Source organism: Macaca nemestrina, chromosome 15 (assembly GCF_043159975.1).
Source record: "Macaca nemestrina isolate mMacNem1 chromosome 15, mMacNem.hap1, whole genome shotgun sequence".
Taxonomy (NCBI): domain Eukaryota; kingdom Metazoa; phylum Chordata; class Mammalia; order Primates; family Cercopithecidae; genus Macaca; species Macaca nemestrina.
Genome location: NC_092139.1, coordinates 111,386,394 through 111,409,539, shown reverse-complemented (window position 1 = coordinate 111,409,539; position 23,146 = coordinate 111,386,394). Strand labels below are relative to the sequence as shown.

Genomic DNA, 23,146 nt, shown 5'->3' with positions numbered 1-23,146 from the left:
GTTCAGTTGTTTTCTTATACTAACATACTTTAAAGGACAATGGCTTATCCCAGGATGCAGCAGATCCATTTCTAGGCATCTTTCAACAATTTAAAAGGATTTTTTCTTTTTTGGCCAAAAAATTGTCATTGGCACATTTCTTAGAGAATACTTTCAATATGGATGTGGCCAGCCTTTGATATTTACACTTTTACATATCGGAAGCATTTATTGACGTGGTTTGGCTCTCTGCTCCATGCCTGGCACTGGGCATCATGGGGCAGCCTGCGGGTGGGAGTACAAAGCCACTCTGGCCCCCGCCTGCCAGTGGAGAGTTCCCAGTCACAGAGCTGTGGTTTGTTCCTCTAGAATGAAAAAAAAAAAAAAACAATCTGGCAGTGAAATATGGGAAACTCAGAGTGCTGATTTGCATGTGCTTATGGGAACTGGTGAGTTTCTGCCAGAAAGGGCTCAGCTTGAAGGGTTCTGCATAGACTTCTCAGGAATTAATTTAAATGATTGCTTAAAATTCCTATTACGATCCCTCTAGCTAATCATCCTCAGCTATTTTTAAGGAAAGCATTTCAGTTAATATGTAGCAGTGTCCATGTGGACAAATTTAGAAGAAGGCAATGAAATATATTTCCAAGAAGAGAATAATTACATTAGTGGCCCCTTTATCCGGTGTCTGCCCCACTGCCGGGCATAGGAATGGGCTCTTTATGGATCTTATTTCTAAGCCTCCAGAATGCAGCATCACGGAGGAGCATGGACTGGAGGAGGGAGCAGGGCTACAGGCACAGAAATGGCATAGGTACTATTGAAATAGTCTAGACCCTCTCCCCTCCTCAGCCAGAACAAGACAAGACGTGGAGGGTCTTTTGTTGTCTGAGCATATGGGAAGAGCCAGGAGAACAGATTCAAGAAAGACTCAGGAATAAGGGGTTGAGGATAGGAAATGAGGGATACGGCATAAGACATAAGGGAATAGGCCAGGTGCGGTGGCTCACGCCTGTAATCCCAGAACTTTGGGAGGCCGAGGCAGGTGGATCACTTGAGGTCAGTAGTTTAAGACCAGTCTGGTCAACTTGGCAAAACCCAATCTCTACTAAAAATACAAAAATTAGCCGGATATGGTGGTACGTGCCTGTAATCCCAGCTACTCGGGAGGCTGAGGCAGAAGAATTGCTGGAACCCAGGAGGTGGAAGTTGCATTGAGCTGAGATCACGCCATAGGTGACAGAGCAGGACTACTCAGTCTCAAAAAAAAAAAAAAAAAAAAAAAAAAAGAAGGGAATAAGGGAGAGGAAATGTTTAAAGACATTCCCAGATTTCTGGCTTGGGGACCAGGTGGCCGGTAACCAGTCATTGATGATTTTGGTGAGAGCAGTTTCGATGGAGTGAGTGGTAGCCGTGGAGCTGAATTTCAGGGGCTGAAAACTGAATAAGGGCCAATCTGACTCCCTCCATCCCTGCCTATGTGGGGCCCTTTGTCCTCGACTGTATTTCATCCTGAGCTATGTGGCACGGGTCCTTGCCCATAATGCATAATGATCTTGAACTCTCACAATGCTCTGCATTCTTGATTCTTAAACTCAGTTCACAAATTCACAGGAAACTAAGAATCCCTAGTCTGCCCCTGGTTTTTCAGAGTGGAAAGTGACTATCTTAGAGAAGTGTCAGTAGATGGTGGGAAGGCAGGGACTAACACCCATGACCTGAGTCCAACAGCAGCTTCTTACCTGGCCCATCCTTCTGTCACCTGAGAACAACTTTGGGTCATCAGCTCAGTTGCAGGTTCTTCTGGCTTCCGGTTGTACCTGCCGTTAATAAACCAGCATCTCCTGAGTTCATGTCCCAGAGCAACTCCTGAATGTCAGTCTCATGCACCTACCTGCCTACCTGCCTTCTCCATGTGGGCACAGCCAAAGAGGGGCTGCTCTGCCTACATCCTTCCTACTCTCAGTCAAAAACAACAACCTTTTTTTCCCCAGTTGCTCAGTCCTAAAATCTAGTCATCTTTACTGAGTCTCTTCTTCCTCTTGTATCCACATCCAGTTCACCAACAAAGCCTGTTGGCTCCCTTCCAGATAGTTCCAGAATAGATGACCCCACTCCACTTCTTCCCCCAGCATCTCCCATGTGATTATCACAGCAGCCCCTTCACTGCCTCCCTGCTTCCACCATGGCCATGCCACAATTCATTATCAACCCAGCAGCCAGAGCGACCCCTCACTGGAGCCCACCGAGGGCTCCTCAAACACAAACCAGGGCCCGAGACTGGCCTAGGAAACCCTGCGTGGTCCATCTGTCTCCCTGACCTCAGCTCTGGTCACCCTCCCCTTGCTCAAGAAACTCCAGCCACATCAGCGTCCTCTCCCCTCAGACATAGGCTGGCTCTTCCTCAGCACCGGCCATGCCCTTTACCAGGATCCTGGCTCCTTGGGTAACTGCATGGCTCTCCCCTCGCCTCCTTCAAGTCTCTGTTCAACTGCTCTTCCTCCACCAAGGTGACCCTGACATTCCCATTGCAAATACAGCCCACCCTCCTCGCCTTCACCTCCTCCATCCTGCTTCCTGTCCACAGCACCTGTGTTGTGTGTTGCACGGCACTCACCACGTCTTTCATTTGTTTCTGCATTCTGTCTGTTTGCTTGCCCTCCCCTATTATAAAATATCCTCCAAAGGTGGACATTTGATCTCTTTTGTGTAGTGATGCTCCCCATGTGCTTTGCGCCTAGTAGGGCCCAGCGAGCATGTATTGAATGAATGAATGTGAAGAGTACCTGGCATCCCCAGTGCAGTCCTAAATGAATGCCACCCTGAGGACTGATGGACGTGGGCATTCCCGGATGTGAAGCTGGTTCCTACACCTGTCTGGGCCAGTGGCCTCCAACCCCCATGCTCTTCTCTGCTCCGTGAATTACTCTGGGTGCTAGCCGACCCCAAAGGTCAACTCACTGAACAGCTGCCCTGCTGCGGGCTCTATGGCGGCAACCAGCATGTTCCTACCCCTTTCTCTTGCCTATCTGCAGGCTTCTCAGAGACCTCCCTGCTGCCTGAAGACATGTCCACAGGGAAGAGAAAGGAAAAGTAGAAACCCAACAAGGACTTTGCCGTAGTCAGTTTGGGCAGCTTTAACAAAGTACCCTGGACTCAGTGGCTTGCAGATGATGGAAATTTCTCTCTCACAATTCCGGAGGCTGGAAGTCGAGGCTCAGGTGCCAGCATGCTGGGGCTCTGGCAACGGCCCTCTTCTGGGTGGTACACTGCAGACTTCTCATGGCAGCAAGAGGGCAAGAGAGCTCTCTGGGATCTCTTTGATATGGGCTCTAATCCCATTCACGTTGGAAGTTAGCGTCTAAACATATGAATCTGGGGGAGACACAAACATTCAGTCCTTAACAAACTGCTATGTTGTGTTTTATCATGAAAAGTAACAATCAATTTGCTGTGAACACAGCGAGATCAGGTTGCACTGGTTTTCCTCCTAGTGATTTGTTTGGTTTAACCTTTGGGAAAGTCCTCTTGTGACCATCTTTAAAGATCAAGAACGGTGGGGTGATTTTCAACAGTCAGACTTCTGTGGGCCTGGGTTTGAACTTCATAAGCTATAAAGCATTATGTAAATATAAATTGTCATGATTACTGGCAGAGATTGTTTATAGATCAGGGTAAACGGCTTTCTTCTATTACTGATGAAATCAAAGCTAGAAATATCATGGGCTTATACAGTAGAAAGAAAGGATTTAGGTTAGACCGTATATGAGGCTTCCAGATGACAAAGGCTTGGGAATGTTGAATTTCAGTGGTGTGGAAGCCTTTGAACTTGACTTCTCAAGAGAGCTTTAAGTATAATGGACAATAGTAGTTTTGTAATGGCAATAATAGCAATAGTAATTACGATGATGACGATCGTCACTGCTGGAATGATAATGATGATGGTGATGTGATAGCTGCGCCTACCATGGACTGAGCCCCTCCAATATTCAGGCATGTGGAATTTGCTTTACTTATGTTATTTCTTCTCCTCACAGGAAGCCTGTAGGCATAGAGTATACACATTTCACAAACAAGGAGACCAAAGCTTAGGACCTGTGATACTGGCTCAGTGTTGTTCAGGTGTTAAGCTGTTCAAGAACTTGGACTTGAATTCTTGTCTGTCTGTGTCAGACTCAGACCCTTGCTGGGTGTAATGTGGGCCTGGCAGGTGTGAGATAGGCTTGCTGGATGTGAAGAGGCTTGCAGGATGTACCGCAGGCTTGCTGCATGTAGTAGAGGCTTACCAGGTGTAATTCTGGCATAATTCTGGCTTGCTGGGTAGACTGGGTTTGCTGAGTAATTGACGGCCATGTGTTTCAAGGTAGTATCTGGCCTCAGAGTTTAGTGAGAAGGGCATTACTTTTAATAACAATGCTTTTTAATTCTTCCTGTCCTTTTGGTCACGGATATACAGTATTCTTGCCTTCTTCTTCCCCCACATCTTGTGTGTAACCCCAATTAGTATACCAAATGGTTGTGAAGGTTTGTCCCTGGGGAAGTGGGAGTGAAGGTCTATGACACAAACTTCAGGTTTCTTGCCTGAGCATGCGTGTTGTTGTTCATCATTTAAACAGAGGCTGCATTTAGATGTGGGCTGGTAACCTCATAGTGTAAATTAGAAGTGCTAATTTATTCCCACCAGCCATCTCCTTCCCTGTGCCATGGCAGAGGGTGGCTGCCTACCCCAGATCAATGAGGGAGAATGGCAGAAATAGAGTCTGCAGGTGGGTGGGGCCCTGTGGGTCCCCAGATCCAAGTCCCTGCATTGTTGCTGCTGAGATCACTGTCATAAGTCCTTACCACTGTGGCCAGAAATATTTTGTCTACTCTATAAATTATTATTATTATTATTATTATTTTGAGATGGAGTCTCACTCTGTCACCCAGACTGGAGTGCAGTGGCGCGATCTCGGCTCACTGCAACCTCTGCCTCCAGGGTTCAAGCAATTCTTCTCTCTCAGCCTCCTGAATAGCTGGGGCTACAGGCACCTGGCTAATTTTTATATTTTTAGTAGAGACAGGTTTTCACCATATTGGCTAACCACGCCTGGCTAATTTTTGTATTTTTAGTAGAGACTGGCTTTCACCATATTGGTCAGGCTGGTCTTGAACTCCTGACCTCAGGTGATCCACCCGCCGTGGCCTCCCAGAGTGCTGGGATTACAGGCATGCCACCGTGCCCAGCCAACTCTATCAACTATATTTATTAACTATCAATAAGAATTTGTCTTCTCCCCTCTTTTCTGTTTAATATAAGACATAGCAGAGCTTCTGATTCATGTGAATTACCGGACAGCATGCTGAATGGATGCATGCCTCCTGGCGGAGGCAGAACTCACTCAGGGTGAATGAATGCCATTCATTGGTATGAATGGCATTTTTCCATGGTTGGATGTGTGATGTCTACTGTGAGGAGGGGAAGGAGAAGGGCGCTATTCTTTCTGGAACTGTCTAGACCTGTTCTGGGTAGTTGGAAGCATTTCTCACAGCAACCCTGTGATGCAGATTCCCTCTCCCAGGAAATCCTGCCTCCGTTTGTTGCTCTGACCATTCAACTCATGGTCTGTCCTTTGACACTTAACATAACAATGTTCTGAACTTCTCCACCAAAGAAAATGGCCCTCTTTGACTTTTGCGTTTTATTTATTTATTTATTTATTTATTTATTTAGAGGCAGGATCTCACTTTGTCACCCAGGCTGGAGTGCAATGGTGTGATCATGCTCATGGTAGCCTCAATCTCCTAGGCTGAAGTGATCCTCCCACTTCAGCCTCCCAAGTAACTGGAACGACAAGTGCATGCCACCAGGCCTGAATAATTTTTTAAAAAATTATTGTAAAGATGAGGTCTCACTATGTTGCCCCAGCCACTCTTGAATTCCTGGGCTCAAGAGATCCTCCTATATTGGCTTCCCAAAGTGCTGGGGTTACAGATGTGAGCCACTGTGCCCAGTGGACTCTTGTAGATTTTTAAGTGTCATTTTATGTAAATAGCAAGTCAAGAACTGGTGAAGTCAGCAAAAAACTTTAGGGTGATCTGGAGGCTTTATATTCTTTCTCTGAATCGTTTCTCTTCCCCTCTCCCTTTTCTTCATATGCTGAATTAGCAGAAAGCCCACAAAACAGTGGTTTAAATAAGAGAGGTGGTTATTTTTGTCTCTGAGAACAGGAGTCCAGATATTGCTGCTACAGGGCCAGTGCAGCATGTCATCAGACACCCTGGTTGCTTTTAGCTTTCCACAGCTCCAGGTACATCTTCATGCATGCAGGCTAGCTGCCAGAGCACCAGCCACTCCAGATGTCTCGGGCACAAAGATGGGGAGGCGTGAAGGGCAAGGTGCTTGAGCCAGCCAGCTCTTCCTTTTTAAAAAGTTCTTTCTTAGATACTCCTCCCAGAAGTTTCCACTCACATTTTATTGACCAAGACTGTGTTATGTGGCCATACCGATCTATAAGGAGGGTTGCAAATATATATATATATATATATATATATATAAAATTATAAATATATAATTTTATAAATACATAAATATGTATACTTATTTTGTATCTATATACAAAAATTGGGGGCTGGGTGTATTAGTATGGAAAAAGCAAGGTTGTGTTCCTATGGGAGAAGGAGAAAATACATATCAGGTAGGCAAATGTGACTGTCTGCCACCCTTTCTCTCAGTAGGCATTTTGAGGGTGCCTGTTGTACACTTAGCATGGCACCAGGCACATGGGGAATAGGGATGTAGTGGAAGGTGCAGTTTCTGACACCAGGGGAAATGATTTTGTTGCTTTGGGCCAGTGGCCCACGGGGAACATAAGATGACAAAATGCCCAAGGACACATGAGCTAAGATTAGTCTAATTGAGTCATTAGACTAATTGAGCTATACAATCTATCAGGAATTTGAGGGCAGCTTTATCATCCCAGCTTCTTGTAATTGGCTGTGTCTGATTTCTTCATTCTCTGTGAACATATTGGACATTGTTCAGCTCACTGTTGTTCTTAGTACCACCTCTGGAGACCCCATCTTGGCCTCTGGAGACAGACGTGGAACTGCAGAGCTCATCAGCAAGCTGGCTTAAGGCCCCTGAGACATGCAGTAGGGAGCCGGAGTCTGGAACAGCCCAACCCTGTGTCCCAGATTTCAGCTCCTTTCTCCTGTGCCTGCTCTGAGGCAGGGACATCTCACCCGGCTTAGCCCGAGATGTGCTTTCCCTCCTCTGTGCAGAGCACTTCCTCCCTTCGGCTGCTGTTGAAACTCATATATCCAGAGAATTTGTCTGCTCTTCACCCACTACCATGAATTCCTCACACATATTCTTTCCCACCTCGGGGACACAGACCCTAATCTAAAACAAGCCCCATGAACACTGTTGGTCATCTCATAGCTCTCAGTGGGATAAGCAAACTAAATGATTATGGTAACGGAGTGAATTAGATTTATTTATTTATTTATTTATTTATTTATTTATTTATTTATTTTTGAGACAGAGTATCACCCTGTCACCCAGGCTGGAATGCACTGGCATGATCAGGGCTCACTGCAGCCTCGACCTTCCAGGCTCAAGCAATCCTGCCGCCTCAGCCTCCTGAAGAGCTGGGACCACAGGCATGCACCACCACACCTGGATAATTTTTACATTTATTTGTAGAGATGAGGTCTCACTATATTGCCCAGGCTGGTCACAAACACCTGGGCCCAAGTGATCCACCCACCTCAGCCTCTGAAAGTGCTGGGATTACAGGTGTGAGCCGCCATGCCCAGCTGAATTAGATTTTTTTTTAAGTCAAATATTAAATATTTGTATTCCTCTGGTTGTAAGTCTTTTATTAGGAACATACAACTCTGGTAAATGAAACAGAAACAGCTATTTTAAAAGCTCTTTGTTATGTATCACATCAGTTATGTGAGGGGGAAAAAACACAAAAATAAGGGAATAATAAGAGGGAGAAACAGTAAGAGTCACAGATACACCCACACAGCGCCAGAGACCCAGAGAGAGTGCACAAGAAATCCTTACGGAGTTTTCTCCCACATGTGCTGGATTAGGGGCACCGCAGGCAAGGGCCTCTGACATCACGGCATTTTGGCTGCTGTCGGCCCAGCAGGAGTTCCTGAGGCTTGCTGTGAGGCCTAATCAGATTCAGCACACGGAGCAACGGTTCTCCATCCTCGTTCAGGGGCTTAGGAAACACCTAGAGAAACCGGTGGCAGCCTTACATTAGCAAGGGCAGCTGGTGTGTGTGTGGGGAGGAGTGAATGGGTTTAGTTCTTGAGCTTCCTGTTCCAAACAGCCTCCTAATTCTGTGGATATTTTAAGGGGATGACCAGCTTTGTGTTGGAGGTCCCTCATATCTTCAGTTTCGTCAGTCCAAGCCCCACACAACCTTCAGAAGTCATTACTTATTCCTCCATCCTCCGGTAATGCCCTTCCGCCGAGGCCACGGCCAGATTCTCTTGGCATCCAGCTATGCCCGGATGGGCTTTTCTGGTTGTTTTAATTGGGAATGTTTGCTTGCTATAAATTGTGCTATCCTATCCAGAGGCAGATGTCGAGGTCTGTCAGTTTTGTTAGTCTTTTCAAAATCACAACTTTATTTGTGTTGTTATTTTTTTCTGTTGTATATGCGTTTTACCTTTCATTTATTTTGCTGTTATATTGGTTATTTTCTTCCGTCTACTTAATTTGAGTTTAGCTTGCTGTTCTTTTTCTAATTTCTTGAAAATTAGAAATTTAGACCATGATTTTCAGCCTTTATTTCTCTAGTGTATGAAGTCGTGGCTCTCTATTTCCCTGTAAGTGTTTGAACAGGTTTAGCCACATTAATATAGGTTTTGGTATACTGCCTTTTCAATATCATTTCATTCAAAATGTTTTATAATTGTTCTTGTGATTGTTTTCTTTTTCCAATGGTTTATTTTTAAAATGTATTTAATTTCCAAAACAGTTGGGATTTTATATATTTTTTTAAATGATTGATTTTAAAGTTGATTCCATTGTGATCAGAGAATAGATTCTAAAGTCTAAATGACTTCAGTCTATCCTTTGAAATATGCTAAGGTGTGGTCATGACCTAACATGTATAATCATTTTGGGGGATGGGAGGACAGGGTCTCTCTCTCTGTCGTCCAGACTGGAGTGCAGCGGTGCCATCACAAGTCACTACAGCCTCTACCTCTGGGGCTCAAGCGATCCTCCCACCTCAGCTGCCTGAGTAGCTGAGACTGCAGGTGCATACCACCACACCTGGCTCATTTTTGTGTTTTTTTGTAGAAACAGGGTTTCCCCATGTTGCCCAGGCTGGTCTTGAACTCCTGGGCTCAAGAGATCCACCTGCCTCCTCCTCCCAAAGTACCAGGATTACAGGTGTGAGCCACCGCGCCTAGCCATCAATTTTGAGAAATGTTTCATAAACATTGGAAAAGAATGTATGTTCTCTGCCACTGGAGGCTCAGTTTCCTACATTCAATCATATGCAGCTTAATGACAGGGATACATTCTGAAAAACACATTGTTAGGTGATTTGGTTGTTGTGCAGATATCCTAGAGTGTAGTTACAACAAACCTAGGTGATATGACCTCCTACACACCTAAGCTGTGTGGTATAACCTATTACTCTCAGGCTACAAATCTGTACAGCATGGTATTGTACTGCACAGTGTAGGCCATTGCAATACAATGAGTATTTGTGTATCTAAACATAGAAAAGGTACAGAACAAATATGATATAATCTTATGGCATCACTGTAGTATATGGTCCACTGCTGACCAAAATGCCATTATGTGGTCCATAACAGTATGTCAATTGGGTTCATTTTATTAATTGTGTTCTTCAGAACTTCTATATCATTACCATATTTTTTAAAAATTTTCTTTTCTTTTTTTTTTCAGACGGAGTTTTGCTCTTGTTGCCCAGGCTGGAGTGCAATGGCCGCGATCTCGGCTCACTACAAACTTCCGCCTCCTGGGTTCAAGTAATTCTCCTGCCTCAGCCTCCGAGTAGCTGGGATTACAGGCATGCGCCACCAAGCGCAGCTAATTTTGTGTTTTTGTAGAGACGGGGTTTCACCATGTTGGTCAGGCCGGTATCAAACTCCTGACCTCAGGTGATCCACCCACCTCGGCCTCCCAAAGTGCTGGGATTACAGGAGTGCACCACCGCACCCAGCCCCTTACCACATTTTTGTGGGCTCCCTCTGTTAACTGATGAGTGAAGTGTGTTGAGGTCTTCCATCTGATTGTAGGTTTGTCTAGTGAGATCTTTTATTTATTTCTTCATTCTGTTGACTGTTGAATTATTCACTTAGAAGCTAATTACTGGGTACAAATAAATTTAGAATTGCTAAGACTTTCCATGAATTGTTTCCTTTATCATTATGCCATTTACCTTCAGGCCTATGCTGTCTGGTAATAATGTAGTCACTTTGGCTTTCTTCCAATGAGTGTTCACATGGCATATCCTTTTCTATCCTTTTGCTTTCAAACTATCTGGTTACTTATTGAGAATAAGTCTCTTGTGGGCAGCATATAGCCAGTGAAAAAAAATACAGTGTGATAGTCTGAGTCTTGCACTTGAAGTATTCAGTCCATTCTACACGTATTTAATTATCTATATAGTTGGCTTTATATCATTGTAATGTTTTAAGATTTTTTTCTATTTGACCTGGCTGTCTCATGTTTCTTTTTCTGTCCTTTGTTGCCTTCTTTTAGGATTATCCAACTTTTTTTTTTTTTTGAGACAGGGTCTCACTCTGTTGCGTTATTTCATTTTCCTCTCTATTATTTTATGAGTTGTTTCATTCTTATATTAGTCTCACAGAAGCTGCATGAGAGACTGTGACACGCAGCCTATGTTACTGTTGTCAAATATAAATCCTTGTTCGCCACTTCCCTAACAATGCTAGATTTTTAACATACTCCCTTTAGCCCCTCTTCTCTTTTGTGTGATAGTTGTTTTGCATTTTAATTTTACATGTATTTTATTTATTTATTTACTTTTGAGACAGAGTCTTGCTCTGTTGCCCGGGCTGGAGTGCAGCGGCGCAATCTCAGCTCACTGCAACCTCCGCCGCCCAGGTTCAAGCGATTCTCCTGCCTCAGCCTCCTGAGTAACTGGGATTCCAGGTGCCCACCACCACGCCTGGCTAATTTTTTGTATTTTTGTATTTTTAGTAGAGCTTCACTGTGTTGGCCAGGCTGATCTCGAACTCCTGATCTCAGGCGATCCGCCTGGCTCAGCCTCCTGAAGTGCTGAGATTACAGGCGTGAGCCACCACACCTGGCCTTATATGTATTTTAAATCCCATGAGGCATTATTATTATTTCATATGGTAAATAATTTGTCAAATGAATCTATATATTTACTCTTGCTGCTCTTCTTTCCATCTCATATTTTGTGTTTGCACCTGGACTCATTTTTACATTCTGCCTAAAGACCTCCCTTTTGTACTTTTAATGCAAATGTACTGGCAACTAACTCTCCAAGTGTCCCTGGTTTCTTCACGTTTCCTTACCTCTTCCCCTCATGTCCTTTTCCTGTCTAGGATCGTATCTAGGGCGTCACATTCTATTGAGTCTTCACGTCTCCTGAGGCTCCCCTTGGCTGTGAGAGTTTCCTAGACTTGCCTTGTTTTTGATGGCCTCGACAGTTTGAGGATTACTGGTCAGATATTTTGTAGACCATCCCTCAGTTGGGATTTGTGTGATATTTTTCTCATGATTAGACTGGGTAATGTGTTTTTGGAAGGAAGACCACAGAGGCGGGGTGCCCTTCTCATCACATCTTGTCAAGGGCTCCTGCTATTAATACAACTCATCACTGTTGGCGCTGACCCTGTCACTGGCTGAGGTGTGTCACCTGACTTTGTCACCTGGCAGAGGTTTCACTACTGTCAAGTTACTCTTTTTCTCCCCTCTCTCTTCTATATTGGAAAGACTTTCTTCTTTGGAGAAACCCATGATGCACAGCCCTCAGGGAAGGAGTGGGGTGTTATGATGATCCAGGTCTTTCAAGCCACAACAACAGGTGTTCTTTGGAATCCTTTTGCATGGGAGATTTGTCTCTTTTCTTCCACTTACTAACTTATTCAACCATTTGTTCATATTAGTATGGACTCATGCCTCATTATCCTTTAAGATCCTTAATGATTTTTCCCTTTCCCACTTCTGATTGGTAATTTTAAAATATTTTCTCTTTGTTTCTTGACTTGTCTAGCTAGAGGTTTATTACTTTGATTTATCTTTTTCTAAAACAAGCTGTGGTGTCGTTGATTTCCTCCATTGTTTGCCTATATTCTACTTCACTGATTTTTACTCTTATCTTTATTATTTCTGTATTTCTACTTACTTCTACATATTTTGGATTTAATTTGCCTGAGTTTGAAACACAAGGGGATTTTTTGGGGATATTTGCCTTGAGAACCTGGTGGGACTCCTGGCCTGAAAGTTCATGAAAGTGTGCCCTCCCCTTGCCCCCTTCTCCAAAGACAAGGCTGCTAGAAATCTCCCCCTCTCAAGCGACCTCACACTCAGCCTCCAGCAGTTTGTCAAAATTACCACTTAGGTATCCCTACCAGTTTCTGGTCTCAGTGGCTTCTGCTCCAGGTAAGCTGATCATGGCTGTGATTCTCTGTCTTCATTTCTCTCTTCAGATTTTATGTTTCTCTGATGGTTCTATGAAATGTCATTAATTTGCAGTTTGTCTTTTTCTTGTTTTAAGGATGGGAGTGATGACTTCCAAGCTGTTTACATGTCAGAGCTGAAAGCAAAAGTCCACCCTTATTTTAAAAAGTATTTTAGCTGGGAAAAACATTCTAGATTGGCAATCATTTTCTTCTGTCACTTTAAAGATACCATTCCAAGGTCTATGTCTTCTATCAGTTTTGTTGATAAATCAACCATATATCTTATTGGGTATAATGTGTCTTTTTTTTTCTCTAGCAGCTCTTAAGATTTTCCTGTGTCTTTGGATTTCAGCAGTTGTATTAGGATGAGTCTCAGTGCAGCTTTCTTTGTGTGAATCCTGCTGGAGTTTGCGGTTCTTCTTGTATCTGTAGGTTAATGTGTTTTTTTAGTTGTGAAACATTCTCAGCCATTGCCTCCTCTTCTGTTGCTTATGCCCATTCTCTCCTCCCTCCCTGGAGTCCAGTCGTTTATGTCAGACCTTTCCAGGATCCCTCGTGCCTCTCTCACTCTTTTGTGTAGTTTCCATCCTTTTTCTTTCAGTGCTTCAGTCCCAGTATTTCCCATTGGTCTGCCTTCCAGTTTGTTAATCCCATGTTCTACGTTTTTCAATCTGTGGTTAATTGTACTCAGAGTTCTTAATTTTAGTGTTATATTTTTCAGTGGTGGGATGGATATTCGTTAAGTTATTTTTAACATATTTCATATCTGTGTTTTTTCTTTTTTGTCTCAATATACTCCTGTATTCTCTTAAACATAGTCATAGCCTTTTTTTCCAGTATTTCCAATATCTGGATCACATGTAGATCTGTTTCTATTGTCTGTTTTTTTCTTTCTGGATATTGGGTCATATGGTTCTGTCTCTTGGAATGCCAGGTAGATTTTTATTGAATATTAGATAGTATTTATTAAGAAAATTAAGAGGCTCTGGATAATAGGTCACCCTCTGCTTTGCTAGGCAGATAGAGTGGGGACTGATAACCTTTGTCCAGTAAGGGACTGGTGGATTTGAGGCTGGATTGAATTTTGGCAAGGCTGTTAGCATTTGTTTTTTTAACTACTCCTGCTCCTAGGGCATAAAACTTCAAAAGTTCTAACTCAGAGCCTGGGTGTATTAGTCCATTTTCACGCTGCTGATGAAGACATACCCGAGACTGAACAATTTACAAAAGAAAGAGGCTTAATTGGACTTACAGTTTCACGTGGCTGGGGAAGCCTCACAATCATGGCGGAAGACAAGGAGGAAGAAGTCACATCTTACGTGGATGGTGGCAGGCAAAAAATGAGAGAGCTTGTGCAGGAGAATGCCTCCTTTTAAAACCATCAGATCTCATGTGACTTATTCACTGTCAAGAGAACAGCACAGGAAAGACTTGCACCCGTGATTGAATTACCTCCCACCAGGTCCTTCCCAAAGCACATGGGAATTCAAGATGAGATTTGGGTGGGGACACAGCCAAACCATATCATTCTGCCTCTGACCTCTTCCAAATCTCATGTCCTCACATTTCCAAACCAATCATGCCTTCCCAACAATCCCCCAAAGTCTTAACTCATTTCAGCATTAACTCAAAAGTCCATAGTCCAAAGTCTCATCCAAGACAAGGCAAGTCCCTTCTACCTATGAGCCTGTAAAATCAAAAGCAAGTTAGTTGCTTCCTAGATACAATGGGGTACAGGCATTGGCTAAACACAGCCATTCAAAATGGGAGAAATTGGCCAAAACAAACGGGCTACAGGCCCCATGCAAGTCTGAAATCCAGTGGGGCAGTCAAATCTTAAAGCTCCAAAATGATCTCCTTTGACTCCATGTCTCACATCCAGGTCACACTGATGTGTGAATTCCCATGGAAGAAGTGGGTTCCCATGGTCTTGGGCAGCTCTGTCCCTGTGGCTCTGCAGGATACAGCCTCCCTCCAGGCTGCTTTCATGGGCTGATACTGAGTGTCTGCAGCTTTTCCAGGAGCATGGTGCAAGCTTTCAGTGGATCTACCATTCTGGGGTCTAGAGGACTGTGGCCTTCTTCTCACACCTCCACTAGGCAGTGCCCCAGTAGGGACTCTGTGTGGGGGCAGAGCAGAGGTTCTCCATGAGAGCCCCACTCCTGCAGCAAACTTCTGCCTAGACATCCAGGTGTTTCCATAGATCTTCTGAAATCTAGGCAGAGGTTCCCAAACTTCAATTCTTCTGTGCACTCACAGGCTCGACACCATGTGGAAACTGCCAAGGCTTGAGGCTTTTACCCTCTGAAGCTACAGCCCAAGCTCGAAATTGGCCCCTTTCAGCCATGACTAGAACTGCTGGGATGCAGGGCACCAAGTCCCTCGGCTGCACACAGCACAGGGACCCTGGGCCCAGCCCATGAAACCACTTTTTCCTCCTAGACCTCCAGGCCTGTGATGGGAGGGGCTGCTGTGAAGGCCTCTGATATGCCCTGGAGACATTTTCCCCATTGTCTTGGGGATTAATATTCACCTCCTTGTTACTTCTGCAAATTTCTGCCGCTGGCTTGAACTTCTGCTCAGAAAATGGGATTTTCTTTTCTATTGCATGTCAGGCTGCAAATTTTCTGAAGTTTTATGCTCTGCTTCCCTTATGAAACTGAATTATTTTAACAGCACCCAAGTCACCTCTTGAATGCTTTGCTGCATAGAAATTTCTTCTGACAGATACCCTACATCATCACTCTCAAGTTCAAACTTCCACAAATCTTGAGGGCAGAGGCAAAATGCCACCAGTCTTTTTGCTAAAATGTAACAAGAGTCACCCTTGCTCCAGTTCCCAACAAGTTTCTCATCTCCATCTGAGACTACCCCAACCTGGACCTTATTTTTCATATCACTATTAGCATTTTTGTCAAAGCCATTCAACAAGTCTCTAGGAATTTCCAAATTTTCCTACATTTTTCTGTCTTCTTCTGAGCCCTCCAAACTATTTCAGCCTCTGCCTGTTACCCAGTTCCAAAGTCTCTTGCACATTTTCAGGTATCTTTTCAGCAATGCCTCACTCTACTGGTACCAATTTTACTTTATTAGTCCATTTTCATGCTGCTGATAAAAACATACCTAAGACTGAGCAATTTACAAAACAAAGAAGTTTAACTGAACTTATAGTTACACGTGGCTAGTAAAGCCACACAATCATGGCGGAAGGCAAGGAGGAGCAAGTCACATCTTACATGGATGGCGGCAAGCAAAAAATGAGAGAGCTTGTGCAGGGGAATGCCTCTTTTTAAAACCATCAGATCTCTTGAGACCTATTCACTATCATGAGAACAGCACGGGAAAGACTTGCCCCCATGATTTAATTACCTCCCACCAGGTGCCTCCCAAAACACATGGGAATTCAAGATGAGATTTGGGTGGGGACATGGCCAAACCATATCACTGGGTTATTCTCTGAGCCCTGCCCCTTCCCCTCTAGGAGGTCCTGAACTCCAGTCCTTGTTTCCTCAGGACCACAAGGTGACCAAAAAATCTCTTTTGCTTCTCAGAGGCTTCCTGCCTTCTTAGTCTTCTGCCCAACACAGCTTAAGAACTCAGCAAATACTTTGAGAGGAAAAGGGGTAGAGTATTGGGCATGTTTCTTCTTTTTCGTTCTTGCTAGGAATCCAGTCATTTGGGTCTCTCATTTTGTTCTCTGCAGTTTCATGAGCTCCTCATATACCTTACTTGTTTCTCTGTCTGCCTGGGCCATCTGCCCCAGTCCTGAGCTCCTTGCCTGGCTCCCAGAATGAGCAAATGGCTCACTCTCCTCCAGCTTCCCCCTTCTCTCAGATTTTTGTTCCTTTGGGTCCTGGTTGCCTCAGCAGCTCTCTTATGCTTCAAACAGATGTTTTGATGCATTTTTTTTACATCTTTTTCATTTGTTCTTAGTGGAAGCATAAATCTGCAAGATATTCCAACAAGCAGAACATTAGCCATTCTTTTTTGATGGGCATTCATTTCTTTTATTTTTAATATTTTTTCCTCTTTAAACAATCTTTCTTTATGTGTCCTTACCTACTGATGCTTTTATTTGTATGGAATGGATGCCAAGAGTAGGACCAAAAAAATCTTGGTTTAAGATTTTTTTTTTAAACATTTTTTAACATGCTTTCTATTTGTTTTTGTAAAAACCCTGTAACGTTTCACATTTCTAGTGGCTGTGTATGACAGTATCTTTTTCTCTGGACCTTTATAAGCAATAGGCATTATAGCTTTTTAAATTTTTGCTGATCTGATGGTTTTAAAATGGTAACTCATTTAAACTTTAATTTGCTTTTATTTTCCTGACTAGCAAATTTATTATTATTATTATTTGCCACTGTGATTTGTTCTTCTTTGAGTTTCCTATTTACATCCTTTGCCCTCTTGTCAACTTATAAAAGCTATTTGTTTTTGATGGACATCATTATTTATCTATGCTCTCACAAGAATCCCAGGACTCCCAGTTCCTCCCTCACCTTCTGGGTTCTCAGCCTGGGGACTTTTTTTCCCCCTGGGGCTCTGTATCCCTCTTAATCTGACCCCGACTTCTATTCTCCCAGCTCCCAAAGCTCTTCTCTGGGCATTGGCTCGTTGGCACCAACTCAAGCCTGGTTCTCTCCTGAGGACACTCTTTCCCCTGTAGTCACAAGTCACTCCTCACTAACATGTAAGCTTGGCGGGGATGGGGAGCTTTGTCTTTCTCATCCTCTGCCCTATCTCTAGCATCTAAATCAGTGCCTAGCACATCATAAGTGCTCAATAAGTATTTTTCAAATGCATGAATCTATTTGATAAAGTATCACATTATGGCTAAAAATGTTGACTCTGGAGCCAGGCTGCCAGGGTTCAAATCTCAGCTCTGATTCTTCTTCCTTATTATTATTATTTACAATACTTTCAACATTTAAATTTAGATTCAAGGAATACACTTGCTGGTTTGTTACGTGGGTATTTTTCAGAATGCTGAAGTTTGGGGCGTGAATAATCCCACCAGCCAAGTAGTGAGCATAGTACCCAGCAGGTGGTTTTTCAGCCCACACCCCACTTTCTCCCTCCCCACTTTAGTAGTCCGCATTATCTGCTATTCCCATCACTATGTCTGTGTACTCAACACTTAGCTCCCACTTACCAGTGAGAACATACAGTATTTGGTTTTCTGTTCCTGTATCAATTCTCTTAGGATAATGGCCTCCAGCTGCATTCATGTTGTGCAAAGGACATGATTTCATTATTTTTTATGGCTGTGTAGTATTCCACGATGTGTATGTACCACATTTTCTTAATCCAGTCCACCACTGATGGGCACCTAAGTTGATTCCACACCTTTGCTATTGTGAATAGCTCAGCTCTGCTTCTTGATAACTGTGTGCCTGTGAGCACACCCCTCAGCCTCAGCTTCCTTATTCCTAAAATGGAAATAATAGTAGTAGCTATATCATTGGATTGTTAGAAGGATTAAATGAGGAGATACATACATATCTATCTATATATGGATATATACACACACATATGATGTATATTTATATTTGTTTATATATATATATATTTATTACAACATATATTTGTTACGACAGTCTTAGGAAGCTAATAGTTTCCTAATAGGGTTAGGGTTACCGTTAGGGAAACTAATAGTTTCCTAGGGCAGTTGTAACAAATTACCATATACTGGGTAGCTTAAAATAGTAAAAATATATTCTTTCACAGTTCTCGAAGCCAGAAGTTTGGAATCAAGGTGTCAGCAGAGCCATGCTCCCATCCACTGGCTCTGGGGAGCATCCTTCATTGTTTCTCCCAGCTCCCAGTGGCTGCCTGCCATCCGGCATCCCGCGGCTTGTAGCTGCGTTACTCCAGCCTCTGCCTCTGGCTCCACATGGCCTCTTTGATCTCTTTCTTCTTTGTCTGCATGTCTTCACATCATGTTCTCTCTGTTTGCCTCTGTCCAAATTTCCCTCTTGTTCTAAGGACACCAGTCATTGGGTGAGGAACTATTCTCATCCAGCACAATTTCATCTTAACTTGATTCCATCTGAAAAGATCCCAGCTCCATTAAAGGTTACATTCACTGGAACCAGGATTGAGACCTTGTTTTATCTTTTGGGGTATACAGTTCAACTGACAACAATGTATAACCCTCAAAATAGGGCCTGGCACCTGAGGGCTAGGGCTTGGCTGTTTTGTTCACTGTTGTATTCCTAGTTCCTGGACAGTACCTGTCATAGAGATGCTCAAAACATCTGCAGAATTAATTAATAATTTATCAGCTCTTTGTCTTCTGCAATACAAACATATTTTCCAAATATATCATTTGTCTTTTTGTTTTGTTGTAGTTCCATATTTTGCCATTAAAATGTTTGAAGTTTTTATACAACCAAATATATCTATTGTCTTTTTTTTTCCTAAATAAATTCTAGGTTTGTAGCCGTGGTTAATAAGGTGTTATTCCTTCATCCCCCACCCCCACCCCCACCTCAATCTCCTAGACTTTCTTACAAGAATTTTGTTTGGTTTTTTATAGAATGTTTTTAGAGCAGTTTTAGGTTTATAGCGAGATTTAGTGGAAACTGCAAAGTTCCCATATACCCTTGTCCCCACGTGCACAGCCTCCCCCACTAACAACACCTCTCACCAGAGTGGTACATTTGTTACAATTGATGAACATGTATTGAAATTATTGTAATTTCTTGCTTATAGAATAAGTGAAATTTCTAGGTCAAAAGAATATGCACAGTTAAATGTTTAATGCATATTGCCATATTACATTTCCAATGATTCTATCAAATTCATTCCTACCACAAGCGTTTGGTAGTTACTAATTTCCCAATGTTTGCCAACTTTGGGTATAATAAAAATGTTTAATATATGCTAACATACCAGTCAGAATTATAGTCATTATTTGAATTTGCATGTCTTTGATTTTAGTTAGCCTGAGCTCCTCTTTCCCATTGTTTTATCGTGAGAATTTATTTTTATTTTTAAATGTAGATGCTTAATCCATGTGGAATTAATTTTTATGTATGATATAAGATGAGGCTCTTCTGTATTTTCTTACTGAATTAGACTATTACGTTTGTCATTTATGACATTCTCATTATACTAGGGTCTACATCCGAAAATTTTCATCCCACTGATTTATACATCTCTTTCTGTGTAAGTGCAATATGGTTCTTTAATTTAGTAAAACAGTTCTTTTCTCAATGTTCTTCCTTTTTGTATTTTCTTGGCTATTCTCAGGCCAGGTTTATATGTTACTGTATAGACTTTAAAATCATTTTATTCAATTACCCCCCAGATGCATTATTGGAATCATAACTGGACTTACATTACATTTATATGTTAGAAATGTATCTGCTCTTGAAATCAGCAAGAGAGAACATAAAGGCGTGCAGAGGCTGAGTGACAGAGAGCCTTGGGATTCCGCAGGGGAGGTGGCTGCTAAGCATCAGCTTTTCCTGTTGTGCCCGTTTGTCCTGAGCTTTGAGCTTCTTCCCACTTGCCCTTTGAATGACAGATCTGATCTCCAGGACCTGAGAACAGCCTCCTCTGAAGTTGAAGTAGGAATGACTTGTCTGCTTTTATCTGGCATGTTCAAAATCTGTCAGTGAAGTACCGAACTGCCATGTTCAAAATCTGTCAGTGAAGTTCTGCCCGTAGAACATGCTGAGATTTTACATGTGTATGTAGACCCAAGCTGGGTTCTGGATCTTTGCTTCTAAAATGGACATGTCTAGTCAATGCATTAGTTATGCCTGGAATTGCCCTTGACATTGAAAGGCGGTCATGTCGCCTCATCTTTCAGTCTCAGTTTTTGAAGCTTGCACTTAGGTTCAGCATTATGTCATTCTGTGCCATCTAAACACAATTCTAGTCTTGTAGTTTTCATGGGGATAATATAGTTAAAAAACAAAAACAAACCAAACCAATTTATCATCGTCATCATTTTCATTGTCATGATCACGCCAGCAGCAAAGAAGAAAAGAAAACATGAACATTTTTCGACTTTGTGATTGTCGTTAGCAAACCATCAGTCTGTGCTGAAGGTCTAGAGTCAGGCACTAAGGTTGGAGGAAGGATTGTTTTTGGAAGTGTGGTGCAGTCCCATCCACTATGGATCAAATAGAATTAATGTGGGGACCAGATAGAAGATTTAGTCTAGGGACTAGAAATGTCTAGATTTATGGGAGTGATTTAAATTGTGATCATGGCATGTTTCTAACGGTCATAGCATTTTACCAAAGTAAACAGAATCCCATAGATCAGAGCTGGAAAGGGCCACAGAGCTCATCTTACCACTGTTACCCCCTCCCTCCCTGTTCCCCATCATTTACCCCTAAGTGGATGGCGTGTGTTTCCCTCACCACTAATATATGGCTTTCCTTGACCTGGAACATGCTAAGCCTGTGCACCCATCGTCTGCTGCTCGAAGAGCTTGCCTAGGGCAGCTCTGTCCCTTCCGTTTGGTCCCCAGAATGAATCTACATAAAGCGGGTCCAAATCCAGCCTGCATTCGGGAGCCAAGCCCAGTCAACCCGCACGCAGCCATGCCTGTAATCACAGCAATTTGGGAGGCCGAGGCGGGTGGATCACTTGAGGTCAGGAGTTCAAGACCAGCCTGACCAACATGGTGAAGCCGTGTCTTTACTAAAAATGCAAAAATTAGCCGGGTGTGGTGGCGGGCACCTGTACTTCCAGCTGCTCAAGAGGGTTAGGCAGCAGAATTGCTTGAACCTGGGAGGCGGAGGTTGCAGTGAGCCGAGATCACACCACTGCACTCCCGCCTGGGCAACAGAGCAAGACTCTGTCTCAAAAAAAAAAAAAGAAAAGAAAAGAAAAGAAAAGAAAGCAAAAAGAAACCCAGCCACACCCATCTCACATCAGCCAACCCACACTTGACCCGCGGACCTGCAAGTACAAGAACAAATGCTTATTTTGTTGTAAGCCACTGAATTTCAGCTTGTTTGTTGTGTAGTTGCTGACTCATAGACACCCTATCCCTGCTGTAGACCTGTTTCAAACACATGGCACACAACAGTTGGTGAAGAAACAAACCTAGTGTGTCCTCTGTGGACGGTGCCAGGCTGGTCATCTGATGTGGAGCAACGCGTCTCCCAGGGTGAGGATCCTGTGCAAAAGGAAGCAGCGTCATATGCTGTTTGTACAGCCAGAGCCTCAGCTGCACTTCAGCCTCGGCTGTCAGAGCCAGGTTGCAGTCCTTGGCTCCCAGGCTTCCCTGGGCAGCAGCACACCCAACAGAGTCATGTGAGTGGCTCCTTACTGCTCACACATGAACATGAGGCAGGAGCTTGCATCTCTGAGCTTTGGGTTTCTCATCAGTAAAGGACAAGGTTGAACCTGACACTCTCTTGTCTTGTCCAGTGCTGAGTCTACAAGACAATGTTGTCCCGTGGAGTCCGACCGACTCGTGTTCAAATCTTTGCTCTACTTCTTACCACTTGTGTCTTCCTAGAAAGCAGTTGGCTTATTTCGCCTTCTTAAACTTTAATCTCCTCATTTAGAACATGGAGTTGGTCATACTTCTGTTGAGGCATTGTTGCAAGGTTTAAATGAGGGATGGAAGTCATTCGGTCCTGGGGTGGCCCCTGGTAGCTCCTCAATCGTGGCTCTTTCGTGGCGATCCTTGGGAAGCTTCCGTTCCTATCTGGAGCCAGGAAGGAGGGTTTGTGGCTCAGAAGCCAGCTCTGGCTTTTGGCAGTATGCTGTTGATGGTGGGCTCTGTGCTTGAGAAGTGTACCTGTAATCAGGCACACGGTGGCTGTCGGTGTTTTCCTGCAAGGGGCTTCTTATCTGAGATGCCCTGCGCCCTGTGACCATTCATGGCATTCTTCACAGTATTCCTGTTGGTGAAGACTTGAAAAGGAAACCCCATTATTTATCTGCACTCATAGCTGGCAACAGCATCCTGAGCCCAATATCCTGCGGCCTGCGCACATGACCATGACATCACAATTGCCTGTGACCCCAGTTTGCATCAGCTTTGAAGATTCTGTCTTGCTGGGGCCACATGGACAGTCAGACGTGTGTCTGATGATGGTAGGAAGCATTTGCCAAAAGAATTTGAATTTTCCGTTCAAATACAAATTAGACCTATTTTGAAAATGTCATATTCTTTTTTAGCCATAGTACTCTTCTCCTTAGTACCTGCTTTGCATGTGATCAGATAACCTTCATGACTGGAACTTTCAGATCATGCCTGCATTCTGGATGACACAGCTCTGTGGTGGCAGGTGGTTCATAGGTAGGGGAGGAACTGGAAGATGAGGTATCCCTGGGATGGGGGAGGTGGGGAGACAGAGCATGTCTGAAATTCTAGAGAAGGCAGACTTTTGTTTTTTTTTTTTTTTTTTTTTGGTACCTGTTTCATGTTGTCTGTGAATGGGTATGTAAAGAAATAGAAATAATATTACTATTGAAAATAAAACCCATAACTCTTTAGTTTTATCACAAAAGAATTTAGGCCACAGGA

General features: G+C 43.4%; 1 protein-coding gene and 1 long non-coding RNA gene across 12 annotated transcripts in view; one reads left to right on the top strand and one right to left on the bottom strand.

The window, feature by feature from the left end:
- The window catches only part of LOC105464318 (EF-hand calcium binding domain 6), a 308,413-nt gene that overhangs the window by 160,395 nt on the left and 124,872 nt on the right, over positions 1-23,146 (top strand). The gene's annotated exons all lie outside the window — the stretch shown is intronic.
- On the bottom strand, positions 208-21,935 carry LOC139358750 (uncharacterized). Its single transcript, XR_011614198.1, has 3 exons — positions 21,712-21,935; positions 1,722-1,799; positions 208-344 (listed from the first exon to the last, which is right to left on the bottom strand). It is a non-coding gene; the product is annotated as an uncharacterized lncRNA (long non-coding RNA).